Below are 6,000 nucleotides of genomic sequence, written 5' to 3'. Positions count from 1 at the left end.
GGTATGTAGTAACAGTGTTGTTGTGGAGACTGAAACAAGATAATACATGTGAAACACTTAGCTCATTGTATGACACAGTAAATTATCAGTATATACTAGGCATTATCAGAGTATAGCTGTTATAGTTGGCATATACCAGAGTGAAGGGTTGTATTCCATCCATTCATTTATTTGGCATTTATGTGCCAGGCATTGTTTGAGAATTTGGTATGCAAAAATGAACAGAACTACACAGCAAAGGAAACCACTGACAGAATGAAAAGACAACCAACTGAATGGGAGAAGAAATTTACAAATGCTATGACTGATAAGGGGTTAACATCCCAAGTATATAAACAGCTCATACAACTCAACATTAAAAAAACAAACTACCTGATTGAAAAATGGACAGAAGACCTGAATAGACATTTTCCCAATTAGGACATGCAAATGACCAACAAGCCTTTGAAAAGATGCTCAACATAGCTAATCATCAAGGAAATGCAAATCAAAACCACAATGTGATATCACCTCACACCAGTCAGAATGACTGTCATCACTATGAACACAAATAACAAATGCTGATGAGGATGGGGAGAAAAGGGAACTTTCATTCACTATAGGTGGGGATGTAAATTGGTGCAGCTACTTTGAAAATAGGAGGGTTCTCAAAAAACTAAAAATAGAACTATCAGTTCAGTTCAGGTCAGTTGCTCAGTCTGTCCAGCTCTTTGGGACCCCGTGGGCTGCAACACGCCAGGCCTCCCTGTCCATCACCAACTCTGGAGGCTACTCATACTCATGTCCATTGAGCTGGTGATGCCATCCAACCATCTCATTCTCTGTTGTCGCCTTCTCCTCCTACCTTCGATCTCCCAGCATCAGGGTCTTTTCAAATGAGTCAGCTCTTTGCGTCAGGTGGCCAAAGTATTGGAGTTTTTTCAGCTTCAACATCAGTCCTTTCAATGAACACTCAGGACTGATCTCCTTTAGGATGGACTGGTTGGATCTCCTTGCAGTCCAAGGGGCTCTCAAGACTCTTCTCCAACACCACAGTTCACAAACATCAATTCTTTGGCACTCATCTTTCTTTATAGTCCAACTCTCACATCCATACATGACTACTGGAAAAACCATAGCCTTGATTAGATGGACCTTTGTTGGCAAAGTAATGTCTCTGCTTTTTAATATGCTGTCTAGTTTGGTCATAACTTTCCTTCCAAGGAGTAAGCGTCTTTTTATTTCATGGCTGCAGTCACCATCTGCAGTGATTTTGGAGCCCCCCCAAAAATAAAGTCAGCCTCTGTTTCTACTGATTCCTTCTAGACAGTGCTTTTTCTTTTTCCTTCTCCCAGTCTTTCCTCGATTTCCATTTGTCCACCTTGTTCTTTAAACTGTTTCTGTGATAGCTATCATAGAAAGACTTCCCTGGTGGCGCAGACAGTAAAGCGTCTGCCTATACTGTGGGAGACCCGGGTTTGATCCCTGGGTGGGGAAGATCCTCTGGAGAAGGAAATGGCAACCCACTCCAGCCTGGAAAATCCCATGGATGGAGGAGCCTGGTAGGCTACAGTGCATGGGGTTGCAAAGAGTCGGACATGACTGAGCGACTTCACTTCACTTCATGATAGATATCTCCTCACTCCTTTTATTGTTTTTAAGCAATTTCGATTACACTGTGAAGAGGCTAGAAATGATTTCTTGTAGTTTACATCTTAAACAGGGAACATCTCTACTAGAACACTCATTCTTCTATTTATTCATTCATTTAGCCCTGAGGATAGAGAGAGAAACACCACAATCTCTGTTCTGGAGGAGAATTTAATCTAAGAGCTATATCTAAGAATGTGGGCTGAGTAAAGTTCTTATCAAAGGAAAGAACAGACTTACTCATCTTTAGCCTCCAGAGAACCTGACAGAGTTCTTTTATCTTCTTCGGCACTCAGCCTTCTTTAGCTTTTTTTATAGTCCAACTCTCACATCCATATATGACTACTGGAAAAACCAAAGCCTTGACTAGATGGACCTTTGTTGGCAAAGTAATATCCTGCTTTTTAACATACTATGTAGGTTGGTCATAAAACATTTCTTCTAAGGAGTAAGCGTCTTTTAATTTCATGGCTGCAATCACCATCTGCAGTGATTTTGGAGCCCCCCCAAAATAGTCTGTCACTGTTTCCACTGTTTCCCCATCTAGTTACCATGACGTGATGAGACTAGATGCCATGATCTTAGTTTTCTGAATGTTGAGTTTTAAGCCAACTTTTTCACTTTCCTCTTTCACTTTCATCAAGAGGCTCTTTAGTTCTTCACTTTCTGCCATAAGGGTGGTGTCATCTGCATATCTGAGGTTACTGATATTTCTCCCGGCAATCTTGATTCCAGCTTGTGCTTCCTCCATCCCAGCATTTCTCATGATGTACTCTGCATATAAGTTAAATAAGCAGGGTGACAATATACAGCCTTGACGTACTCCTTTTCCTATTTGGAACCAGTCTGTTGTTCCATGTCCAGTTCTAACTGCTGTTTCCTGACTTGCATACAGATTTCTCAAGAGGCAGGTCAGGTGGTCTGGTATTCCCATCTCTTTAAGAATAAAGCAGTAATTTGAACAGACACGTGAACCCCAATGTCATAGCAGTGTTAGTTATAATTGTCAAGGTATGGAGGCAACCTAGATGTCCATTAATAGATGAATGTATAAAAAAGTGGTGGTATATATATATTATATACACACAAGGGCCTACTGCTCATGCATTAAAAAAAAGTGAAATTTTGCCATTTGCAGCAACATGGATGGGCTTGGAGGGTGTTACGCTTAGTGAAATAAATCAGACAGAGAAAGACAAACACTGTATTTGTATGTGGAATCTAAAAAATACAGCAAACTACTGAATACAAGAAAAAGAAACAGACCCACAGATAAAGGGGATAAACTAGTGGTTACCATTGTGGTGAGGGAAGGCGGGGAGGGGCAAGAAAGGGGCAAGGGATTAATAGAGGTACGAACTATTATGTACAAAATAAATAAAATACAAGGATATATAGTAAAATACCGGGAATGTAGTCAATATTTTATAATAACTATGAAGAGAGTATGTGCTTCCCGATGGTTCAAACTGTAAACAATCTGCCTGCAGTGTGGGAGACCTGGATTTGATCCCTGGGTTGGGAAGATTCCCTGGAGAAGGGAATGGCTATCCACTCCAGTATTCTTGCCTGGAGAATTCTATAGACAGAGGAGCCTAGCAGGCTATGGTCCATGTGGTCACAAAGATTCGGACACGGCTGAGCAACTAACACTTTGACTTTCATGAATGGAGTATAACCTTTAAAAATTGTGAATCACTATGTCACCTGTAACATATAATATCATAGGTCAACTATACTTCAGTTTAAAATATTTTTTTAAAAGTGAACAAAACTAGTCTCTGCCTACATGGCACTTATGTTTCAGGATATAGACAATAGACAAACATACCATGTTAGCTGGTGATTGTGTTCCAGAGTCTAAAGCAAGAGGCGGGTGGCGGAATTCCCAGCAGTCCAATGCTTAGGACTCTGCTTTCGCTGCTGTGCCCCTGAGTTGAGTCTCTGGTGCGGGAACTAAGATCCCACAAGCTAGCCCTGCAGCTCCACCAACAAAACAAAGAAACTCAAGACCTTGTGGAAGCCCAATAGGGAAGCCAATAGTGCAGTTTATTACAAAGTTTCATTTCAGGGGCACTGTTTACATAAAAAAAAAAAAAGGCAAGGGAAAGGGGTAGTAGGCTACATGTATGGGTGTTACTGTTTTATTTAGGGTAGTCAAGCAAGGTCTCCCTAAAATGGTGACATTTGGGCAAAGACCTAAAGGAAGTGAGAGAGTTAAAAGAGAGTTCCAGATAGACTTTTACCTGCAGATATGGTTAAAAATTTGAGGACAGGAACCATTTCTTTCAGATTTTGATAACAGAGCAAAAACTATAGATAGGAGGCCTGATATATATTGTATTCTATATTAGTTAGGTGCTGGAATAGGTGTCGTCATTATCTCTTTATTATTGCACTTAAAATCAACGTTTAATTTTTTGCATGGATAATACTTCCACCTGATTCAAACATAAAAAGTATATAAAAATCAGTGAGGGCTCCCTCTTTCTCCTGTCCGCTTTCGCAGTTCCTATTGCTCCTATTAGGTTTCACTTTATCTTTTCAAAGATTTTTTTTCTCTTCTCAGGAGGTCTCAGGCTGAAAACTTGAGATCATGCACCGTGACACACACGGCTGCCACTCATCAATCTCCTTGCAAGCTGATTCTGTCGGATGCTTGTCAGCTGTGAACCCGTTCACTCTCAGAAACACAAACAGGATCCCAAGATTTTTTTTTTATTTTTTTTATTTTTTTAACATGGATATGTAAATCAATACTTAGAGGGAACAAAGAAAAACATGGAACATCCAGAGATAAGTTTCCAGGAGCTTTCTCTTAAACACAACCAAACAAACAAAAAAAAATCAATCGTATTGCCCCAGGTGTTCAAGATTCTCCACCCTCGCTCAACTAGGGATCCAGAGGAATGAAAACCGGAAGTACTGTAAGGCGAACCGGAAGCATGGGGGCGACGGGGCGATAGAAGCCTTCGACTGAGGTAACTCGGAGTGGTCAATAGCTTGAGGGTGACTGTTTCGAGGCAGTCCCGATTCTTTTTCGCCTAAGGTCCATTTAAGAGCTTGACCTGCATCTCAGGCTGCTCAGGGTATTTGACTTGCCCCCAGGTCCCCTGATTTTTGCGTTGTGTCGTCTAGAATCTTCCACCCGCCAGACCTGGGAGGGTCCTGCACTGTTGGGCCGCTCTCTCTTTGGGCTTCTCGTGGCATTTCCTGAAAACGTTGTGGAGGCTGCAGGTTAGTACGTGGGTCTTGTGTGTTCGTTATAGGGAAGGGTAGCCGCATCCATCCTATATGTGTGCTTTAGGGTTGTTTTGTTTGTAAACATCACGTTTGCATTTTAGAATCTGTAATCATGTTGTCACTCTTGTGAAAAATTTAGAAGGAGTTTGGTGTTCAAAGTATCATTTCAGACTATGATGAGTCTAAATTTTCTTTGGTGGATGTTACTTTGCATAATATTTGAAGTATCGTGCAAAAATTCTTCTAGGGCTGTGGGCAGTTACTGAAGTGCGTGCATTCTCAAGGAAAATTTCTCCGGTTTTCTGTATTCTTAGGGTAATTTTATTCTGAAGTGCTTTGCGCAAGCTGACTGAAATGGAGTCTCCCTGAGGAAATGGCTGGCCTAATCCTGATGATGTCGAGTTGTGGGTTTAAATAACTCATGTTACTGTCTTAATCTTCCTCTTAGCTTTACGTTTAGACAGTGATGTCTCTCAAGGCATTTATGGGAACCTTTATAATTAGTTCACTTAGGGGATTTCCTTGGCAGTCCAGTAAGACTCCAGGCTTCCACTGTAGCGGGCAAGGGTTCCATCCCTGGTTGAGGAACTAAGATTCCCCATCTGTTCTGTAAAGCATTTGATTTTGTATGTAGAAGTTACTTAATAAATTCATATTGAACCAAACCCATATACTTATTATTATGTTTCTTTGTTTTACTAAACTCCAGAAAGATTTGTAATGATCTTTAAAAAGTGTGAAGATTCCACTAAGGCTCTTCCCCTTAGATTTTTGTATTTTTGATTATTTGCTTTTTTTCGTTGGTTATAAATGTCTGTGGCTTTTTTTGTTTTGTACCTTGAATGGAAAACCATTGCTGAAATATTCCAACATGAAAATCAGCAAATACTGTGTGGGTGGAATTTTTTCTGCAGGCCTTCACAGTTCTCTTTGCTGTTATCTCTTTAGCCAATTTGAGTGTTTATGATAACCCTACCTGGTTTCAGGGTTGGTTTGGAGTAGTTAGTGAATTTTTCAAAATTATATTTCTCTACTCGAAGATTTATGAAGTGTGCTAATACAACTTGATAGAATATTTTATTTTTTATACTGCTTCATACCATATTATGCTGGGAGGGATTGGGGGCA

The 6,000-nt window shown here is 40.4% G+C and overlaps 1 protein-coding gene across 1 annotated transcript in view; it reads left to right on the top strand.

Moving 5' to 3' along the window:
- The first annotated feature begins 4,598 nt into the window (after window positions 1–4,598).
- CCDC73 (coiled-coil domain containing 73) overlaps window positions 4,599–6,000 on the top strand; it is a 154,785-nt gene continuing 153,383 nt past the window's right edge. Inside the window, exons 1-2 of the mRNA XM_043908843.1 lie at window positions 4,599–4,610; window positions 4,768–4,866. The gene's annotated coding sequence lies outside the window, so the exon portion shown is untranslated. The remainder of the gene's footprint in view (window positions 4,611–4,767; window positions 4,867–6,000) is intronic.

Source organism: Cervus elaphus, chromosome 1 (genome assembly GCF_910594005.1).
Source record: "Cervus elaphus chromosome 1, mCerEla1.1, whole genome shotgun sequence".
NCBI classification, from domain to species: domain Eukaryota; kingdom Metazoa; phylum Chordata; class Mammalia; order Artiodactyla; family Cervidae; genus Cervus; species Cervus elaphus.
This window is presented reverse-complemented; position numbering and strand designations above follow the sequence as displayed.